The sequence below is a fragment of the Erpetoichthys calabaricus genome, chromosome 3 (assembly GCF_900747795.2).
Source record: "Erpetoichthys calabaricus chromosome 3, fErpCal1.3, whole genome shotgun sequence".
Lineage (NCBI taxonomy): Eukaryota > Metazoa > Chordata > Cladistia > Polypteriformes > Polypteridae > Erpetoichthys > Erpetoichthys calabaricus.
Window position 1 is genome coordinate 252,297,930 of NC_041396.2, and position 24,298 is coordinate 252,322,227.

Genomic DNA, 24,298 nt, shown 5'->3' on the forward strand with positions numbered 1-24,298 from the left:
GAACAAATTATTAGGAATAAATGTATACCTGTTTATCCATGCAACAATCTAATATGTCAATCATTTGAAAGCAATGCAATGTATAAATTCATTCAAGTACAGGTCAGGAGGTTCAGTTAACGTTCACATCAAATTTCAGAACTGGGAAAAAAGTGATCTCAGTGATTTCAACCGTGGGTTAATGTGTGGTGCCCAGGGCCGGATTTTCCTATAGGCTAACTAGGCTTCAGCCTAGGGCCTCAAGATCAAGAGGGGCCTACATTCAAATTGTTAGCAAAATTTTATTATCTCTCATGTAATTTACAAACTTAAAAATGGAAGGTGAAAGGGCCTCATAAGTGGAATAGCCTAGGGCCTCTTTTCATATAAATCCGGCCCTGGTGGTGCCAGACAAGCTTGTTTGAGTATTTCTGTAACTGTTGATCTACAGGCATTTTCATGTACAACAGTCTCCAGAGTTTACTCAGAATGGTGGGGAAAACAAAAAACATCCAGTGAGCAGCAGTCCCGTGGATGGAAACACATTGTTGATCAGAGAGGTCAGAGGAGGAAGGCCTGTCTGGTTTGAGCTGACAGAAAGGCTATGGTAACTCACATAACCACTCTGTATAACTGCCGACCAGAAAAGTATCTCGGAATGCACAACAAAGCAAACCTTGAGACATATGGGCTACAACAGCAAAAGACCACGTCAAGGTCCACTCTTGCTAGCCAAGAACAGAAATCTCGCTTTGCAGTGGGCAACAGCTCACCAAAACTGGAGCTAAAGACTAGAAAAATGTAACCTTGCCTGATGAATCTCAGTTTCTGCAAAGGCACACAGGTAGTAGGGTCAGAATTTGGCACCAATAGCATTCATCCACGCACCCATCCTGCCTTGTGTCAGCAGTCCAGGCTGGTGGTGTAATGTTGTAATGTCACAAAGTAAAAGTCAGTTTCTGGTTTCAGTAACATGACAATGAGTTCTTCAATGGCCTTTTCAGTCACCAGATCTGAATCCAATCTAGAACACTTTTTGGATGTGGTAGAATGCATGATCAACATGGACCACTATCTCAAAGGAATGTTTCCAGCATCAAATTAATGCCATGAAGAACTGAGGTTGCTTTTAGAGCAAAAGGAGGCCTTACCAGTATTAGTATAATGTTCCTAGTAGCTTGCTCAGTAAATGTACTGTAGATTCTCTCAAAAACACACAGTGTATGATAGAACTATGGCTGTGAGGGATAATACTCTATTGTAAAAGGCAATTAAGGGTGATCCTTCCTGTGGGAGGAAGCTAAAGTTCCTATAATAAACCCCCCCTATCAAGGTGGTAGTGGGGGTAATGATCAAAACTCCATCCATCCAGAGCTCAGAACAAAATATACTGTAAGCTATTTACAATTCATAGATTATAAAAACCTATCAGCTAATATCAGTTAGACAGAAAGTCACCAAACAAAAGAAAATACAAATGCTTATTAATAAACACATTAAGGAAGTCTGAGCTTCTAATGGAGCCGGTCAGCTTGTTCCACCAGCTAAAAACTGAACATGTAAGGAGTCTGGATTGAAATGTGATACCACACAGAGGAGGCCTTACCAGATACTGTTTGTCAGCAGACCTGAGATGTCAAGAAGGAGCTTAGGACCTCACAAGTGTCTCCTTATATAACAGCGCTGAGCAATTGACTACTCTGTAGGCTAGCATCAAGAACTTAATACATGTCACTACAGGCACCCAATGCAGTGATCTTGGAAAAAAAAGATTGCTTTGAAAAAAATATATATATATGTATATGTGGAAGCGAAGGTTTGTGATACGGTTTGCATATTTGTAGTTGGAGATCTACAAAGGGAGAGAATGAATCACGTATCATAAAGTAGTTTTTATTCCTGAGCTTTCAGCTCCTGCCGGGAGCCATCCATCCATCCATTATCCAACCTGCTATATCCTTACTACAGGGTCACGGGGGTCTGCTGGAGCCAATCCCAACCAACACAGGACGCAAGGCAGAAAACAAACCAGGGTAGGGTGCCAGCCCACCGCAGGGCTCGCACACACACCCACACACCAAGCATACACTAGGGACAATTTAGAATCGCCAATGCACCTAACCTGCATGTCTTTGGACTGTGGGAGGAAACTGGAGTACCCAGAGGAAACCCACATAGACATGGGGAGAACATGCAAACGCCACACAGGGAGGACCCGGGATGCGAACCTGGGTCTCCTAACTGCAAGGCAGCCGCGCTACCCACTGCACCACCATGCCGCCCACCAGGAGCCATCTTCAGAGGATAATGATTAGACATACAAGAATCAAAGGCAATATATAGCAAAATTAGGTGGGGGGGTAGGTGAGTATGTGCGGGGGGGGGGTAATGAGGTGGGGTTAGGAGGGTGTTGGTTGTAAAGTTTTATTTATTATGAGGATGTTCTTCTTCTTAAGTTTGCATATGCTGGGTTCATGTCCAGATGTCTGTTAATGGCATTTTCGTTTGATAGCCAAGATTCAGCCAGCTCTCTGGCACTTTTAGCACTGGCCTTAAATCTTACTTGTACATTGTCCCAGTTAAATGTGTGATTGGTGACGGCTCCTGGCAGGAGTTCAAAGCTCAGGAATAAAAACTACTTTATGACACATGATTCATTCTCTCCCTTTGTGGATCTCCAACTACAAATGTGTATATGTGTATATATATATATATATATATATATATATATATATATATATATATATATGCACTAGGGGAGTCTGGCCCCTGCTCGCTTCACTCACCAACCCGCGGCTCTGCTGCTCATATATGGGGAAGCAGATGTACAATTTAAACAGATTGTTATTTTCATGGGAATTATTACATATGCATAATAGACCTAACTATTTTACTTTACAGCAAGTAAACAAACCATAGTAAAAAAACAGTAAAACGTAATAAATTGAAAGAAAATTATGTTTCATGTTGCATTAGAGGTATTTGTTTGGATTTGAAATTAACACACAAATACTTTTTAAACTTACAATTTTATTGTAAAACTTCAGTAAAAACAATATTTGGAATTAACTTTTTGTCAATATCGCTTTGAATTTTGATTCCGTGTTTGGACATACATGGTGACCACCCAACTGCCCATGAGTGGATATCGTTTCTTTCTCTCTAATAAATAAACCAACTTTTCCGAATTTTTGTCCCTGTGATTTGTTAATTGTCGTAGCAAAAGCCATTCTAACGGGAAACTGTTAACGTTTTAATACAAATGACATATCAAGATGTCCTTTGGTGTCTAATGTTTTCTGTGGAAGATGTAGTACATTACCTTTCTTGTCACCTGTCAGAATCGTTCGACCAATTTTGAATACAACTATTCTTGTCTTATTGCATAGCCCATCACTCATACATAAATTACGCAATAACATTACGATACATCCTTCTTTCAACAGTAATTCACCCGGTGGAAGACCAGATGGTGTTAACGGTTGTAGATACTCTATGGGATATTGTAAGTTGATGTTTTCATCTTCCACACAATCATCACCAACTGTTTCAGTATAGTCTATTGATACACATTTAACCAATTTGCTGTGTAACCAATTGACAATATTCACGTAAATTCATTTGACTTCATCATTTCTCTGTACTAGGATTGCCTGTGTACTGATTTCTTCTGTTGATAACCCTTCGGGATGAAATGCTTCATTAAGAATTGGACATAATAAGTCTTCTTTTATTGGGAACTTAAAGTGAGTAAAACGTAAAACATTTATAAGAGCTGGGAGCACAGGAACTATGTCTGACAAAAGCATTCACACAAATGAGAGGTGAGAGGACCATGGGCGTGGGCCGTTAATCGGAAATGGTTGAGAGGAGGGTGGGACTTGAGAAAATCTCTTGACAATAATCTTTGTCTCGCTGGACTTGAAAAAATCTCTTGGAAATAGTCACGCCTTGTCTCAAGATTTTCTTTTATAATGGAGAGATATATTTTATTGCAGATATTGCTGGAAGAATGTAAGGACCATACCACTTAAATACAAAACCAAATCAGAAAAAGTTGGGATGGTATGGAAAATGCAAATAAAAAAATAAATGCAGTGATTCTTAAATTTGCTTTGACTTTTATTTCATTGCAGACAGTATGAACCCAAGATATTTCATGTTTTGTCTGGTCAACTTCATTTCATTAATATACTGTTCATCCATTCCTGCATTTCAGGCCTGCAACACATTCCAAAAAAAGTTGGGACAGAGGCAAATTAGAGTCAGTAATGATGATGATTTCAAACAGGCAATGTCAACAGGTGATTGTAATCATGATTTGGTACAAAAGCAGTATCCACAAAAGTTTGAGTCTTTAAGGAGCAAAGATGGGCAGAGGATCTCCAGTTTGTCAACAAATGCTGGAGAAAATTATTGAAGTGTTTAACAACAATGTTCCTCAAGAAAAGATTGAAAAGGATTTGTAAATTTCTCCCTCTACAGTGCATAGTATCATTAAACAATTCAAAGAATTTGAAGGAATTTGAGTGCATAAAAGGCAAAGACGCAAGCTTCAGCTGAACACCCGTGATCTCGGATCCCTCAGATGGCACTGCATGAAGAACCGTCACTCATCAATAGCTGATATAACCACATAGGCAAGGGATTCCTTTGGCAAACTTTTATTAAGAACTGCAATACAGAGTTACATTCACAAATACACTTAAAACTTCACTGTGTAAAAAAGAAGCTTTATGTCAACCGTTGTCCAGAAGCGGCGTCAACTTCTCTGGGCTCAGGGGCATCAGGGATGAACCATCACACGGTGGAAACATGTATTGTGGTCAGACAAATCAGTATTTCAGGATGTTTTTGGAAGAAATGGACACTGTGTGCTCCAGATCAAAGACAAAAAGGATCATCCAGACTGTTATTAGCAACAAGTCAAAAAGCCCAGGAATGGAGTTGTGACAGTGCCCTTGGCAAAGGTAATTTATACTTCTGTAATGGCAGCATTAGATAGATAGATAGATAGATAGATAGATAGATAGATAGATAGATAGATAGATAGATAGATAGATAGATAGATAGATAGATAGATAGATAGATAGATAGATAGATAGATACTTTATTAATCCCAAGGGGAAATTCACATACTCCAGCAGCAGCATACTGATACAACAAACAATATTAAATTAAATTAAAGATTGATAACAATGCACGTAAAAACAGACAATAACTTTGTATAATGTTAACGTTTAATAGGGTGGAATTGAAGAGTCGCATAGTTTGGGGGAGGAACGATCTTCTCGGTCTGTCAGTGGAGCAGGACAGTGACAGCAGTCTGTCGCTGAAGCTGCTCTTCTGTCTGGAGATGACACTGTTTAGTGGATGCAGTGGATTCTCCATAATTGATAGGAGCCTGCTGAGCGCCTGTCGCTCTGCCACAGATGTCAAACTGTCCAGCTTCATGCCAACAATAGAGCCTGCCTTCCTCACCAGTTTGTCCAGGCGTGAGGCATCTTTCTTCTTAATGCTGCCTCCCCAGCACACCACCGCATAGAAGAGGGCGCTCGCCACAACCGTCTGATAGAACATCTGCAGCATCTTATTGCAGATGTTGAAGGACGCCAGCCTTCTAAGGAAGTATAACCGGCTCTGTCCTTTCTTACACAGAGCATCAGTATTGGCCGTCCAGTCTAATTTATCATCCAGCTGCACTCCCAGGTATTTATAGGTCTGCACCATCTGCACACAGTCACCTCTGATGATCACGGGGTCCATGAGTGGTCTGGGCCTCCTCATTAATGCAGTAAAGTACATTTAACTTTTAGAGCAACATAAACTGCCCTGAAGATGACATCTTTCCCAGTGACATCCATGCATTTTTCAACAAGACAATGCAAAACCACCTTCTGCACACATTACAAAGACATGGCTGTGGAAGAAGAGCGTACTGGTACTGGACTGGCTTGCCTGCAATCCTAACCTGTCCCCAGTAGAGAATGTGTTGAGAATTTTGAAATGAAAAATGTGTCAGCAATGACCCTGTACTACTGCCTCACGACGTGTTTGCATGAAGAATGGGACAAAATGACCCCCCGTCCCAACTTTTTTTGGAATGTGTTGCAGGCCTGAAATGCAGGAATCGATATACATTAACAAATGAAATGAAGTTGACCAGACAAAACATGAAATATCTTTTGTTCATACTGCCAGCAATGAAATAAAAGTCAAAGTAAATTTAAGAATCACTGCGCTTTTTTTTTCTTTCCACATTTTCCATACTGCCCCAACTTTTTCTGATTTGGGGTTGTGTCTAATTACGGATAGAGTTAGAGAAAGTGGTTTTAAATTATGCCATATGTAATATCCTCCCAAACACTGTGATTACATTTTAAAAGAATATTGACTCAAATTGCTCCTTTTGTAATACCTGCACAGAAACTGCTTTACTGTACATTTATTTTGGATCTGTTCCTACACTCCAGATTTTTCTATGAAGGGTGACTGAAGATTTCTGTTTATTTTTTTAAGGAGATCCTATTGGATTTTTATAAGTTTACAACGTGTAAAGAAATAGAATACCCATCCATCCTGTTTTATAAACCCACTTCATCCTGAGCAGGGCCATGAGTGAGTTAGAGTCTATCCCAGCAAGCATATGGCAGAAGCAATCCCTGGACAGGGCACCAGTCCATTTCAGGGTGAACACACACCAATACTACGGCCAATTTAACTACACCAATCTTCCTAACGTACATGTCTTTTGATTGTGGGAGGACACTGGAGCAAACACAGTCAGACATGGGAGAATATGCAAACTCCACACAGGGAGGACCCTAATCATGAACCCTGTTCTCCTTACTGTATGGCAGCAGGGCTATCACTGTGCCACTGTGCTGCCCAAGAAAAAAATGTCTAATGAATCTTCTTATTATATTGGCAGAATTTCAAACATTATCAACAAGGAACCTTTGTTACTTACTGTATATTCAAAAATGAAGTTAAATTGTATGCTAAAGCTATTTAAACTTCAAATAACTGTAAAGCTTCAAAAACTACAAGTATTTTTTAATTTTCTAATGTGATATACTTTTAACAGTTAATTTAACAGTTAATCTGCAGTATTCAGCATTTGTTTTCTGTTACTGTAATTGTAGTTTTTATATTGTAACAAAGATAAAAAAAAAAAAAAAAAAGACACAGTGCCGGAAGCAGCACTGGGCGAGGTGCCAGTTAACCTAACTTGGATGTCTTTGTAATGTGGGTGGAAAATCGGAATGACCAGAAAAACAATGCAGTCATGGTGAAAAGTGCATACTGCACACAGGCCTGGCCTTTAAACCCAGTCTCCTGAGGCTGTGGCACCAGAATACTAGCACTGTGCCAGCGTACCACAATAAAGCTGGCACTGAAACAGAATACAGAGTTTTTATAAATGCTTATGGAAATGTTTATATATTTATGTTATGTACAGTTTTCTATAAACTTTAAAGAAAGCTAGTGCATGACAGGGCAGTCTCCTAGAATTTTTAGTTATTCTCAAATACGAGTTAACTTTTAGGTAAATAATACAGTATATTAAGCACAATAAAATTGAATTGAAAATAATTAATTTTTAATTCACAAATGAAGTGAGTAGCACACAAAAAAGTCAAAGACAGTAATCACATTACACCTCTGCTGACTCATATCCACTTCCTGTTACAAACAGAATCATCCAGAAAACTCGGGCGTTGACTTGAGGGGAAATTACAAACACCTGTTGGTGGAATATACAGTATGTCAGCATTTGTCATCCCATATAAACCATGAAGATAATACATCAGATATTCTTTTAACACTCTCTTCTTGCTGAAAATCTCTGTAAACTTTCTCTTTCTATTGTGTGGCTCCTAATCTGGGAAGGTCTTTATCACAGTCTGTTTGTGAGACTTTATCAGTTGTAATATTGTACCCAAGGCTAAAAGCCAAGCAGCTCCCCCTTGCTCTCTGGGACCGTTCTCTTACCAATAACTCTGTAACTTTATCTGGTTTTACCCTTCTCTTGGTTCAAACAATTTGTCTTTTTCATAATGTTTCTGTTCTTGATATTATTCTTTCTGCCAAGATCATTCAAGCTCCTGCGATTACTGAACTCTTGTATCTTTTTCTACTGATTATATTTTTATTGTTGTCATGTACTTTTGACATTTAATACTATATTGTTGTCTTCTTTTCTATTTAAAACAAAATGTAATGTGTGTATAGTGAAAGGTGCTATATATCATAAAGGACGAGACTCAGAGTCTGTCAGGGTTGTTTTCTGTCTTATTCTTCTAAATTAAGCAGGTTCAGCAGATGTGTGAGTAAAACAATGTTGAATTACGTGTTACTTCTGTCACACATTGTCTGTATATTGATTGCGTTGGATGTCATTTTGGGCAAAGATATCTGTTAAATGGGCGGCACGGTGGCGCAGTGGTAGCACTGATGCCTCGTAGTAAGGAGACCCAGGTTCGCTTCCCAGGTCCTCCCTGCATGGAGTTTGCATGTTCTCCCTGTGAGTTTCCTCCAGGTGATCCAGTTTCCTCCCACAGTCCAAAGACATGCAGGTTAGGTGCATTGGCGATTCTAAATTGTCCCTAGTGTGTGCTTGGTGTGTGTGTGTGCCCTGTGGTGGGCTGGCACCCTGCCCGGGGTTTGTTTCCTGCCTTGTGCCCTATGTTGGCTGGGATTGGCTCCAGCAGACCCCCGTGACCCTGTTTTAGGATATAGCAGGTTGGATAATGACTGACTGACTGTCTGCTAAATACAGAGTAACACCTAATTGTACTGTGAAGTATTGAAACAGTTGCAAAATGTTCAAAATAGATTTTTAAATTACCAGCCTTGTATGTGACACCAGACAGTGTCTGATAGGCTGGCCCATCCAATCATGCTCTTCATTGCCATCTCATAAGAAGGTGGCAGATCAAGCTGGTGCAATGGGGGGTGGCTGTTGAGATAGGGCACAACGGGCAGGGATGGACATTACTTCAATCACGCATTGTCTATATATTGATTGTTTTGGATGTCATTTTGGGCAAAGATGTCTGCTAAATACCGAGTAACACTTAATTGTACTTTGTAGTATTGAAACAGTTGCAAAAAGTTCACAATAGATTTTTAAATAGCCAGTCTTGTATGTGACACCATTTCATTGAAAGTAAACTGTTTCTTCAGATTAGAAAAATTTTATTAATCCCAAGGAGAAATTCATATGCATACCGCAGCAGAAACATAAAAAATAAAGGATACAGGCTCATGGGACAGATAATACAGCCAATCAATCAATAAGTAAGTAAATAAAATAAACTTACAGAGTACATTGAGTGGAAGCTTTGAATTGCCTGATAGCAGTGAACCAATTTAGAGTTGACTATTGACCGACATAAGTACTGGGAGAATGTGCAAATTCCAAAGTCAATGGGCCTGAACCTTCACCCAAATCATTGGATGTGCAGCTCTAGTGCTAACCCCTTCCTAGTTACCATGTCTCCTGCCTATTTTATATGTATTTGATTTATATATGGTTTTATTTCCCTGCCGTGGGCTGGCACCCTGCTCGGGATTTGTTCCTGCCTTGCGCCCTGTGTTGGCTGGGATTGGCTCCATCAGCCCCCGTGACCCTGTGTTAGGATATAGCGGGTTGGATAATGGATGGATGGATGGATGTTTTTATTTTAATTATCAAAGGCAAAATTTGATTCGTAACCTAAACTGTACTGGTGTGGAGATTGATTGTTCTCCCTGCATTTATGTGCATTGATATCCTGCCACATTTCAAAAGGTGTCAATGTAAGGTGCTTATTGTGAACTCCAAACTGATCCATTATCTATGAGTGTGAGGAGTCCCTACATGGAACTGGTGTCCAGTCCAGAGGTGGCTGCGGCATTGTGTCTGCTGCAGGTAAGATCTAGCTCCAGTGATTGTTCGGAGGTTTAGAAACTAGGATGTTGAAATCTTTATGGGCTATTTCTTACGATTCCAGCAGCATGTCAGATATTTAAATTCCCAGAATGCTTTTTTGTGTGGGTCACATTTTCAATTCTGTGTGTGTATGCGTGTGCGTGTGCGTGTGTGTGCATGTGTGTGCGTGCGTGTGTGAAAACATAAAGCCTCATGAGTGAATAAGTTGGATGAGGATTCTGTAAGAAAAATTAGATTAAGGGGTCACAAAGTCATACAGGGGTAATATAGTTTATTACACATGAAGTGTTTTGGTATGCTTTCCACATTAAAAATATAGCATCTGTTTTAGAAGTAGCATAAAGGGTTAATAAATATAGTCTAAGCTTGTTCAAGCATATTAGGAAACCAGATAAAGATCAAGTGAACAAAAAGGAGCAAGAAAGTTCTGATGCTTCGAAGACGTGGCTGATTGTTGTGTACCCAGCAAGACTTGGCAGTTGTTACATACACAGAAACTCCATAAAAGAGTAAGAGTTGAACTCAGTTAGTATTGGAAAGTATTGTAAAAGACAAGAATGTAGTGAAATGAGACTTTAATTTTGGATATGTATTTTGGTGTTCATGAATCTCACGAATCAATAAGAGTAAGAGTCAGATGTTACACTAATTAAGCATTAATTCAGCTTTGCTATGCAAACTCAGTTGTCTATAATGTGACTCTCTGTCTTTGCTCTGTGACCATTTACTGACAACCTCTTCATGAACAGAAATTAAAGATGCATTGAATAGGTCTCATCCTGCCTGGTTCCTGATTGAAAGAGGTCCAAGTTGAGGACACATTTTTTTCTTTAATGTATTTCCAATTTTTTTTTTTCACAGTGTTGAAAAAAGTTAAACCATATTTGAGACAGATCAGGGCTGGGCTGGGCTGGTAAGTGCAAATGGTGTACTGTAATAAATATCACTTAATCATTTCCTTGCAGGAGAATGCTGACTTTCTCATGATAATACAAGTGGCGATGATTATTTGAAGACATTTACCAGCCATTCCAAGTCTTTTGAATGAGGTGAGTGTGACATTTTTCTAGAATGATCACAATTAAATGGAACTCTACTTTTAATATGCAGTAAATGTTTTTATTGCTTTGGAACAGCTCTAGACAAACACACATTTTTTTATCACATATTTTTTACTTAGCATATGTATCCATTAAAAATGGTGATATATTCATAGACGTTTGCCATTTGTGTTTCCCATAATTTTGAATTGAGGTTTACTTAGTGTTATTTATATTGAGGTTTACCATACTTTAATTGAGATCTACACAAGTGTGAAGATATAAATTATTAACCATTACAAAAATGTTATTAATATATTTTATATATACTTTAAGTATATCTTAGGATACCCAAGAAAATTATTTTTTAAGCTAGTTATCTGAGCAGTATTTGCCAGTGAAAGCACTATATAATATTACCATTAACATAGGGAGTAAGAAAAAAGTCTTGTGGTTTTAAAAGAAATCAGTATTTTTAAACCATTCCTTGGTACAGTGCCGTGCAAGTTTTTTCAAGTAGTCCTGTAATAAATTGTTCCAGAGCTTCTTCAAGATTTATCACACTTTTTTAACTTTGGCTACTTTTTGGTGTTTTTTTAATTGTTTCTATTAAGTTAAGAGTGACCAATATAATAGTGTTAGTATTCTGTTTACAGGTGTCTGCTGCAAGTACTGCAGAGCAAAGTTGGGGTTGTTAGCATACTGAAAGGTAACATTTTTTAAATACTGCATTATTTTACAAAAAGTGTAGCAAAACAAAATAAAATCTGTTAATACTTGTCAACAGTTAATATTCTATAGACTTTGATCAGACTCCCCTACAAAGCTGACTAAAATGCACCCCACTGAAGTGCAACTGTGCCTCACTAAAGACAGGTAGCAGTACTTCTTGTTACCTTTTCTATTGGTATGCTGGCATCTTTGTGAAACAAAACAGTTTTAAATTTGGATCAAGTCTTCCATAATACTTTCTGCCACTGCTTGTCATCTCATACTTTATGGTGTTCTGCATCTTGCAATCACTTCGGTTTGTTGTCTTTCTGCAAAATGATTTCTTAGATGTAACACAACCTGAAAGACCATTTGTTTTAAGACTACTTTACACAGCTGAAATGTGTATTTTTGTTGCCAGATAACTCTGCCAGGTTAACAGTAAGTTCTTCACTGGATTTGGAAGTGACTTTTAAATCATGTTCTCCAGATACAGACAGCTTTTAGGTCTCCTACTGCATTTTCTGTTTTCAGTTTGCACAGTTCTTTATGCTCCTTTATGACAGGTTGAACGCTACACTTCAAGAAAAGTCCAGTTTGGTGTTCTACTGCTTGCTGACTATATTCTGGCCTATACAAAAGAAAAATTTTATGTCATTTCCAGAACTCTTCTCCATGCACCCCAGTATCTGTGGCTACCATTCAATACACTTATTATTTGTTAACTTGCACCACTAGCATGGCTGGTCCAGCTAATCACTACCTCATAAGCTGAATCAGATGTGCTTTTGGTGAAAGTTAACAAACACATGGAATGGCTGTCATGCCTCAAGGAGAGGTCTGGAAACCAAATCTGTGTTATTCCAGTCATCTCACTAAATATCAGTTGGTTTTTGAAAAACACAAGAAATTCTGATACTTTTTTCTATTTATATTTGTACTTATTCTAATGTTAAATATTGTACTCCTGAGGAAGTAAACACTGCACAGATAACTACCCTTAAAATTAAATAGTCTAAGGTACTGGCACAGTAATGTATATATTTTATTCATAATATTACTAGTTAAAGTTTTAATGGCATACTATGTATATATGTGTATATATACAGTATATATATATATATATATATATATATATATATATATATATATATATATATATATACTGCTGAAAAAAATTAAAGGGGCACTTTTTAATCAGAGTATAGCATCAAGTCAATGAAACTTCTGGGATATTGATCTGGTCAGTTAAGTAGCAGAGGGAGTTGTTAATCAGTTTCAGCTGCTTTGGTGGTAATGAAATTAATAACAGGTGTACTAGAGGGGCAGCAATGAGACGACCCCGAAAACAGAAATGGTTTAACAGGTGGTAGGCCACTGACATTTTTCCCTCCTCATCTTTTCTGACTGTTTTTTCACTAGTTTTGCATTTGGCTACGGTCAGTGTCACTACTGGTAGCATGAAGCAATACCTGGGCCCAAACAGAGGTTACACAGGTAGTCCAACTTCTCCAGGATGGCACATCAATACGTGCCATTGCCAGAATGTTTGCTTTATCTCCCAGCACAGTCTCAAGGGCATGGAGGATATTCCAGGAGATAGGCAGATACACTAGGAGATCTGGACAAGGCTGTAGAAGGTCCTTAACCCATCAGCAGGACTGGTATCTGCTTCTTTGGGCAAGGAGGTACAGGATGAGCACAGGCAGAGCCCTACAAAATGACCTTCAGCAGGCCACTGGTGTGAATGTCTCTGACCAAACAATCAGAAACAGACTACATGAGGGTGGCCTGAGGGCCCGACGTCCTCTAGTGGACCCTGTGTTCACTGCCCAGCACCGTGGAGCTCGATTGGCATTTGCCATGGAATACCAGAATTGGCAGGTCCACCACTGGTTCCCTGTGCTTTTCACAGGTGAGAGCAGGTTCACCCTGAGCACATGTGACAGACGTGAAAGGGTCTGGAGAAGCCATGGAGAACGTTATGCTGCCTGTAACATCACTCAGCATGACCAGTTTTGTTGGTTGGTCAGTGATGGTCTGGGGAGGCATATCCATGGAGGGACACACAGACCTCAACAGGCTAGACAACAGCACCTTGATTGCTATTAGGTATCAAGATGAAATTCTTGGACCCATTGCCAGACCCTATACTGGTGCAGTGGGTCCTGGGTTCCTCCTGGTGCACGACAATGCCTGGCCTCATTAGGCAAGAGTATGCAGGCAGATCCTGGAGGATGAAGGAATTGATACCACTGACTGGCCCCCACGCTCGACTGACCTAAGTCCAATAGAACACCTCTGGGACATTATGTTTTGGTCCATCCGAAGCCGCCAGGTTGAACCTCAAACTGTCCAGATCTGGGAGGAGATCCCCCAGGACACCATCCGTCGTCTCATTAGGAGCATTCCCCTCCCGACATTGTGAGGCATGTATACAAGCATGTGGGGGCCATTGAGTACGATTTTGAGTTGCTGCAATGAAAATGGACTAGCCTGTCGCATCATTTTTTCACTTTGAGTTTCGGGGTGTCTTTGAATTCAGCCCTCTGTAGGTTGATAATTTTCGTTTCTATCAAATGATGAGGCATCCTTTCGTTCCTTACACATTACCCAGTCCATAGCAGTAGAGAGATCCAGCAGGATTTTTTTTCCCATTGAGATTTGATGTTCCTTTAATTTTTTTGAGCAGTATATATGTATAGTATATACAGTGTATATAGATAGATAGATAGATAGATAGATAGATAGATAGATAGATAGATAGATAGATAGATAGATAGATAGATAGATAGATAGATAGATAGATAGATAGATAGATATGAGGACCAATTTAGAATCTCTGAGCAATGTAGTTACACACATATTTGGAGAAACTTGAGGAAAGTAGAAGTAACTTGAGACAAAATCAGGCAGGCATGAGATGAAAATGTAAAGTTTCAGTTTCTGCTCAGACAATGACAGGGTGACAGTTTTGAACCTAAGACTCTGGGGTGAAATGATCAAGAAACATTATGTGTTGTGAAGGTTAAGGGGCGCCAGTGAGCCCTAAACCCCAAATATGAACACACAAAACAGTCTTGAGTTCAAATAAAGGGTGTTTATTGCACAAAGTATCTTGTACAAAGCCAGAAACCAGTTACCTCTTCTCCTCTTTCTCCTCCTCTCCTCTCTCTACTGCACTGCTCTCCTCCAGTCGAGTGTTGCCTTGCCTTCCTTCCTCCCAGCTCTGACTCAACTGGTCAAGGCAGTGTGATCCCTTTTATTGAAGACCCGGGAATATTTTTAGTTGTCAGGGCTTTTGCCCATTGGAAGCAATTCTGGGTCATATGGAAGTCCTGAATAACAGGAAGTGCATCTCCCTGCAGCACCCTCTTGCGACATTCATTGTCCCTATCAGGGCTGCTATTTCAGACTACAATTCCCAGCATTTTCTGCTGGTTTCTGACCGGGTACCGATATGCAGGGCCGCTTCCATCTAGCATCCTGGGGAATAAACACCCCCCACAGAAAGTCTTTCTATGTCCTTCACTTTGGGCTGGGATGTCCATCCATCTACCTGGGGAGTCCTGTTCAGGTAAGGCACCTTCTCTGTCTCAGCTGGGATGTTTGTCAATCCACTTGGGTCATCCTATCCAAGTAAGGAACCTTCGCATCTCCTGGTTGAGATGCCCGTCCATCCCGTGTGGCTCTTGCAGTGTAAAGTCACACAATCAATGTTACAGATTGAACATCCTTCTTTTTAAAATACAGCAACCTGGCTACTAGGACCCAATGTCTGCTTGCCTGTTATATGTGTATATACTGCAATGGGGTTGTCTCATGTGTATATTATATATGTTATGGGTAGAGCCCAAAAATTGGATAAGCCTATCATTACCCAGGTATAGCTCACATTATCCAAAACACCTGGGTAAAGCTGTTTTTTTCCTTTTGTAATATCATTAAGTCATCTAGAAAATACCCAGTCATTTTCCTGCAGTCAAAGCTAATAAAGGTGTTATTGTAAAAAGATGTGTGTGCCCTTAAAATGTAAATGTAAAGCATTAGGAATTCTTTGCAATTCCTTGTGCCATTCAACCATATCCTGTTCAAACAAGCAGCTTGATTAAATCTGATTTGATGTGAGTGTTCTAACATAGATTGACCAATAGCTTTGCTTTTTAGCATTTTATGTTGTTAAAATCTCTTTACTCTTTCAAATATGAATAATAGTAATAAAGCATATTAAAAGTATCATATTTTTTGGAAATTCATCTTTAACTAGTTGTGGTTGGATAAACAACAAATAAAGATTGCCTGCTTTTCTAAAGTTAGAAAGTTTATTCCAGCTTTACCCAGGTCTTTTAGATTACACAAGCTTTATCCAGGTAATGCTAGGTTTATCCAATATTCGTGCTCTACTCGTAACATATATACAGCAGTAACAAAACAGGATGCCTCTCCCAGTCGGCCACACCCTCAACCCTTACTTATCTTTTGTGAACAACAAATGCACTTCTTTTGTGTTCTTTTCTTCGTCTTTCTTGTAATTATTTCATAGTGCAGTCAAAGCCAACAAAGGCTCCCATCACAATATGTTCATTATATCCCAGACTCACATTGAGCTGATTTAGAACCACCAATCAATATGACAGCCTTTAAATACTTCAAAAATCTATGTTTAGATTATCACATTTAATACAATAAGTACCCATTTAGTCTCCAAATATTTTCAAGTGCAATAAAACAAAAAAGATGGTTATTATTATGGTAAATTCAAGAAATTATACAGAGTCTGGGTAGAATAAATAATGATTTCTAATTCTATCTATGGGGCAACACGGTGGCGCAGTGGATAGCGCTGCTGCCTCGCAGTTAGGAGACCCGGGTTCGCTTCCCGGGTTCTCCCTGTGTGGAGTCTGCATGTTCTCCCCGTGTCTGCGTGGATTTCCTCCCACAGTCCAAAGACATGCAGGTTAGGTGCATTGGCGATACTAAATTGTCCCTAGTGTGTGCTTGGTGTGTGGGTGGGTGTGTATGTGCCATGAGGTGGGCTGGCGCTCTGTCAGGGGTTTGTTTCTTGCCTTGTGCCCTGTGCTGGCTGGGATTGGCTCCAGCAGATCCCATGACCCTGTGTTAGGATTCAGCAGGTTGGTTAATGGATGGATGGAATTCTATCTACTTTTAAAGTTTGTCTGCATACTTGTTATTATATTTTACCTGATAATATTGAAATTTAATGCTGTATTTAAAATATGTTAAATAATAAGTCAGTATATTGTAAATAGATGTTCTCTAAATGTACTTGAAATATAACTCAGAATACTTTCCAAAAATATACAGTGGAAAGTATACTTTTGTTTTTTATAGTGTAATCTGCAAAGGAACTTACTTTGATCATTTTTGTATAGATATACAGTATTCCATTTGGAATTTACACTTACATATACATTTATTTATTTGGCCGACACTTTTATCCAAAGCGACTTGCAACATTTGTCATACAATTGCTTACATTTGTTTTTGTTTTTTTTTACATTTGCTCAGGGTCAAAAAGTGTCAATACTGGGATAAGTTCAACATCCCTTTTCTAATCTTTTTATATTTACTGAGTTCTGCTTATTTTTTACTTTAAAAATCAACATTACTGTTTCTCTACTTATAAGATAAATGATAAATTGACACAAATGTGCATAGCGTAGATCAGATCTCATCTCTTTTACTACTTTAAATAGTTGCATTTTTAAAGGTGCCAGTTACATTTGTACTTTATTGTATAAATTAGAATTTGAATGATCAATTTATTTTTGCACTTATATGTTATTGATTATGTTAAAAAAGGGGTGGCATGATTTGACTTTAAAACAACAAAATCCGAAATTTCAGGAATGTCCAGTAGACTTTTGAAATAATGTATAATAAAATATTTATTGATAAACTATAATAAAATATTGTAATTATAATGTGTTGTAAATAGTTCTGAGAATGACATAAAATATTAAAAAGTATAAGATGTGTCATTAGAATAATACACTTATTTTAAAATATATTACTCTATATCATTTTAGAGGAATATTTTTCCTAATTATACATTTATATAAAATACATTTTTCAATATATTTAATAATCATAGAAGCGAGGCACCCCTTTACAGGTTGGTTCCTGCACTGAACCCACTGTTGCTGGAATCACCTTCATGATCATTTGCAGTAAATGTTCAGATAAAGAATGTTCTGTATGTATGAATGGACACTACTGTATGTTACCATGAATCATTTGTAATAGTTTACTTCAGTCAGATTAAGTCAAAACATTTTTATCCCAGTTTATTTCCTGATTTACACCTGTGTTTTTATTTTGATTTTTGAATAAATACCCAGCACCATAATTTACTACTGTTCATGGCAAGAGCAGGAGATTGGCTTTCAGGTCTTCCTGATCTGTTTTTGATGTCTTCCCAGTGCCATAGCTGTTGTTTCTTAGCAATTTAATTTTTCTTGAGTTTCTTTTTAATAAACACTAAAGTAAAACTTTTATTCCTAGAGTTTATTTACATTGTTGCCATCTCTGTAGGCGGCAATTACAGCTTTTTCCATGTCCAAGAAAGTCCTTGGCAGATACAAATAAGCCAGTCATGTACAGATAACCCATTGCTTGCACATGATACCATGTTGTCTAAGCCAGCTTACAAATTCCTGGGGCGTTATTTGGCACAGAATGACAAAAGCAAGCCTATAAAATCTGACTCATCAACACAGGCAGGATTCTGCAACCGTTCAGTCAGCAGCAACATTACATAAGCTCAACCCTGCTGAAACAGCTTACTGCTGTAGGAAAATCTTTTTGCCTTCAGGAAACTGCATTTCTGTTCCAAAAGCAGCTTTTCTGTAGCAGAATGCAGGCCTTTTGTACTGTATATAGATTATTGTATGTAACTCTTACTTTATGAGTACTGTTCATGTAAAGTAAGGCAGACTGAACATAGCAGATCTATTTAGTTCATGAGGATAGAGATAGATTTATGTATTATTAGTGACTCACAGTTACAAACAGATTAATGCTAGTCAGGCATCTGGCACAAGTAAAGAAGCCCATCTGCGTACTGAACTGCTTCATTTCTCTTCTCTGAGACTGCTGTTGCTGTAGTCTTTCCTCACAATGGCAAAACCTTTAATTCACATAATCTGAGCTCTTTATGAGCCTCATTATACTGCAATACCTCATAGTAGAAATGAGGGGGCACTCTTGTGGTGAACTTCCTCACCCAGAATGATAGCCGTGAGGCCAATAAAGTTCTCATAAACTCACAGACAGACAGACACACACACACACACAGAGGAATGGATGAACCAGGAAAATTACTAAAGAGTAAAACTACAAACCCTGCAGGCTGTCTTGGCTTACTTCTACAGACCGTGGGTGCGATACGGGATCCAAACTAAATGTTGTGGCACCAGCTGGGTCATCCTGTTTAATCAACAAAAGAGAGCGTGACATAAATAGAGCACAATAAAAATAAAGGATCATGATGCCTTCTTAAGGTTCTCAGGTTTAGAATAGATCCCTGTCCCCATCAAGCGCTAGTCTACAATGAGATACCACCTTCCAGGAGCGCCTTGAATAATTAGTCCTCTGACTAGAAGAGGCAGAGTCAGTTGCTGTCATTGAGTGTCTTTTCTATGCTGTGGGAACAGAAAGAGACAATATCGTTAGCGACTTCTTTCGCCCCAGCGTGGCATTTCTTACAAAGGAAGAGCAGAGAAGGTGATCCTCAGATGCACATGCGTGACAAGGCCTTGATCCATTCTCTCTCTCCAGTGGAATGGCTCATCCTCTTGCCCACCTCCTGTCTCTCTATCTCCCTCTTTCTCTCTCTACATGTGTCTCTCCAGATCCTGGACTTTTTTCCTCAACCCAGATGAGACTTTGCTCTTAACATTACTGCAGAATCATTGGACCTCTGGTCACGATACCAATGCCCTTATAGAGCTATTTTTCAATGCCTGCCTGAAAGGCAGTACATGCTTGATCTTTTCAAACTGGAACCATGTTCTGGAAGTTATCAGGCTGGTAGTTAACAAATGTCTGATTCCAGTCTACACCCTTACAAAAGCAATATGATTCAGTTTCTCTTTATTTGGAACCTTGTGCTGTTACATATCAGCCAGGAGTTGTTCCCATGTCTTGACAATCTTCTGTAGCAACAACTCTCTCTCTCTTTCCCTTTCCCTCTTTCTCTCTCTCTCTATCTGACTCTCAAGGGCCAGAAGCTCCAGACATCTTTCTTGCTTCCTAAGGGACCATAGTAAGTTTCAGTCCAGTCCACTCTGCTAATCAAGAGTCTTCCCTCCCTGCTCTGGAGGCTTTAGCCTGCCCTCTACCAGATTCTTGACAGCCATGGATCCTCTCACAGTATGAAGTCAAAGAAAAGGAAACACTTGAGTGAAATGATGGATACAAATTATGTTGAATTATGTTATATTAACATCCCATTATGTTTAAGGTTGTGTAACTGTAGAAAAATACTGTACAGATCCATGATATAGGCAAATAAATGCCAATAATACAAAGCAATTGTTAGTGATTGTGTTCATGCTATGATCAGGCATTTCTGTCCTTATAATGTACTCTTTCAGAATTATATTGCCACCATTCAAGGGGCACAACTGGACAATGAATGTTGTGAGGGAATAATAACAATGTAAACTGGATACCATGGTTAGCAAAGTCACAACATCTGTAATCAAGTGAACAGTTTGAGGACATTCTAGAGTGGCGCCCGAGACAGCATTTTTTTGCCACATTAATCAAAACACCAGATAATGGAATTTCCTATGGAAGAATGATCACATCCCTCCAGTGCAGTTCCGGACATGTGTGGAATCTATTCCTAGCTGTGCTGAAGCTGTTCTTCTAGCTTGTAGTGAAGTGGTCTAATGACCCCATAGACACACAGAATTTATGGAAGCATAAGAGAATAAACAACAAAGAACGCAAAGTTAGGTGCAACTCGTTCTGTAGTTCTTTATTGTTAGAAGCACACTCTGATGTGTTTTGTCTTCACATGATTCCTGGACACAAATTTAAACCTCTTCAGAAATCTCATCTATAATTTGACTAATAACTTTTCTAATCATTCCAGTTTTGAAAGCAAGACAGAAAGGGGTGTTAAACTATTACCGTTTCTTTACAAATTCTTCAGATGAGTTAAAGGACAGGTTCAACCACTTTAATACTTGGAAATGTGAGTTTTTGTCATTCTTCTGGGTTAATGTCGGAGCCCACCAAATGTCTGTTGTGGATTAAAGAGATGTCTCCTTATCTTGACTAACACTGTTCCGGGGAGGAACCTCATAAATGTCACAGTGAATTCAAGAAAGTATTCAGACTCCTCCACTTTCTGCACACTTTATCGTGTTGTTAAATCTACATTTTTCCCCAGCAATCTACACTCAGTAACCCATAATGACAAAGAAAAAAATATGTTGTAGAGAGTTTGCAAATGCATTAAAAATCAAAAACGGAAATCCCTCATTCATATAAGTATATAGACTCTCTTCTCTGGCACTGAAATTGTGATCAGGTACAATCTGTTTGCTTTGACGTTTGTCTAGAACTAGATTAGAGTCCACTTGTGGAAAATGAATTGACTTGACATTAATTAGAAAGGCACACACTTGTTTATATGTTTATATAAAGTCCCACAAGTCACACGGCATGTCAGGACAAAAACTAGGAAATGAAGTCCAAATAATCTGGCAAAGACCAGGTACTTCTCATCACCTGTCTAATACCATCCCTACTGCGAAGCATGGTGTTGGCAACCTCATGCTATATTGGGTGCTTCACAATGGCTGGGACAGAATTGAAAGAATGATGAATGAAGGCAAATACAGAGCAGTCTTTAAAGGAAACCCGCTCAAGATTGTGTGCAACTTTAGAATGGGGTGACAGTTCAGCAGGAAAATGATCAAAAGCATACACCTAAGACAATGCTGAAGTCTCTGACTATCCTTGAGTGGTCCCAGGAAAAGCCCAGACTTGAACCCCAAAGAATATCTTTAGAGAGACCTGAAGGTGATAGTTCCCATTCAATCAAGTGGAGGCTGAGAGAATCTGCTAGAAAGAATGGTAATAATCTGCCCAAGTCTAGGTATGCAAAATTTGTAGTGTCTGACCTAAGAATACTTCTACCAAGCACTGAATTACTGGTCTTAATCTATATATATAAAAGCCAAATACCACTGACTCACTCATCACGAAATCTCCCGAACCATGAGGACTTGGGACTTGAAATTTGGAATGTAGGTTACTCTTAGCCTATAGGTGCTCACTAAGAAATGGTCTTAAAAATTATATGGTCCAAATGCAAAATTTCTTATAGTTTTTTAGACCCATTTGTATGTCTGTCCGCATTTCACGAGAGAACTACTTAACAGATTTAGATCTTTATTTTCTATAATTTGCTTGAACATTCCGGTTGATTTTGTGACTTCTGTCATTGCACTAAGAATCATAGTTCACTTGCAGGAGCGATGTATTCTCGCTAGTCCGAGACAGAGGCTGTGGGCCGAGGGGAGGGGGAAGAGTGACGTCAGGAGTAGAGAGCTGGCCGGGGCCCTCCTCGCTGTCCTGTTTCACTACTGCACGGGCGAAGCTGAGGGTGATGGCTAGTACTTATATGAATGAGCAATTTCAGTTTTGATTTTTACTAAATTTGCAGGCTCATCCGAGAACATGCTTTCACTTTGTCATATTGGGTAATTGAGTGTAGATTGATGGGCACAAATGGTAAATTTATTCATTTAAAATTAAATCAAAAACATGTTATGCACTGCGGTGGGCTGGTGCCCTGCCCATGGATTTGTTCCTGCCTGGTTCCAGCAGACCCCCTTGACCCTGTGTTAGGATATAGCGGGTTGGATGATAACTGACTGACAGGATAGGCATGCGTGTGTGGGAGTCCACAGACAAGCTCGACAGAGGTAAGCAGTACCACTCCAGGACGGCAGGTGGCGCTTTTGCTAAAGTTATCCTGTTAGGTTAGGGCACTCTCGCCCACCTGTGACTTCCAGAACAAGTCCCCCCTTTCTGACCCATATGCCATATAAACCGATGGCACAAAAAGGTGACATCTTTAAGCCGACCTGGACCGGAGTCTGCTAAGAGCCAAAGATGTGTACCAGCAAGAGAGAGCAGAAAGCAAGAAAGCCTTTAAGACTCATTTTAAGTTGATGTCTTTTCAGTTGTGCTCTTAAGCACCAATTTTTGCCTTTTTAATTTTTTGTATAATTAAATGGGGTTACCAGGATGGTATCCCAACATTTCTCCCTGCTTCTGACTACTTCCTTGTCGCAAGCCACAAACACAAAGTGTGCAAAATGTGAAGTGGGGTCTGAATATTTTCTGAATCCACTGTAAATCTGTAAGTAGTGAAACAATTTACTCTGCCTTATAGTAGTGAGTGTCCAGAGAACACTGGGAAAAACAGTTTAAGAGATGCTGAAAACCCCATACTTCTTCTCTTCTCTGTTTCTTCTCTACCCACCTCAGGGCAGAATTAGACGTATGGTGCCAGGATGGGCCTCATAGGGCAACTAGAAGCTCAGAGGACTTAATGTTACCCAGGTACATGGACAACGTGAGAAAATGAGAAGATCACTCTGTCCACTGACTCCCCCTTTGAGAAATGTAAAGCAGAAGAAGGAGACAGAGAGAGTAGTTCTCGTATTTTCTTTCGAAAGAAATGGATTCTGCCTGTAAAGCTATTTCAGGCTCTCTAGAACGAAATACTGTAACTGTTTCAAAAGACAAACATGTTGATGGAATTTTTTTCTGACAGAGGGTGGCCAAATCCCTCCAAAGTGAGCAAGTGAAACTGTTACCAAGAGGGAACAGTGGTGTCACTACCCTGCATGCAAAGTAAAATAATGACATTGTGAGTTAGAGCTTACAACAAAACCTAGATTTTACAGTTTTGGGTAGAAATCCAAAGTAAAATCATTACGCTAGCACGTGCTCTGTAATAAAGTACCAAGCGATGGAGTCCTTCATTCTGCAAATTCTGCTTTGACAGCTTACCTTAAGACATGCTTTTTTTCTATGTTTATAGAAGCTAAACAGGTTGCCACCTGTGAACACTGAGGTGCATACATTATAGAAAAAGATGGTTGAATAAGGATCACCAGCATCGTTCATTTAGACTATGAAAAAGCTGCAAGGCCACATACTGTAACTGACCATTGGGTTTAACATGAAAAGAATATGAAGGAGAATAATGAATGAAGACAAAACTAAGATGATTGTTAAAGCTGACTCTTGTAAATGGAGGTGGGAGGCATGCGAAGGATTTCCTCACCCGGAACAACACACAAGAGGCAAAAGGTTTAACAACATGGGCACCTTTATTAAACAAAACGATTGAGTATTAATAAACAATAGGAGAACAGCAATACTACTACCCAACTGGACCTGACTAAAAAGGATGTGAAACTCTGCCTATTACATAGAGTGGTCAGTCTGTGGTCAGCGAAGTCACCACATCCGTAATCAAGTCAGCACTTAAGAGAGATTCAGTACCAACTAGGACTCCCTTTACTTTTCATCCCTCTTTCCCTTTTTCTGTCATTGAAAGATCTCCTGGCCTTTA

The 24,298-nt window shown here is 39.2% G+C and overlaps 1 long non-coding RNA gene across 1 annotated transcript in view; it reads left to right on the forward strand.

Moving 5' to 3' along the window:
- The window catches only part of LOC127527313 (uncharacterized), a 69,107-nt gene that overhangs the window by 6,220 nt on the left and 38,589 nt on the right, over nt 1–24,298 (forward strand). The window lies entirely within an intron of this gene.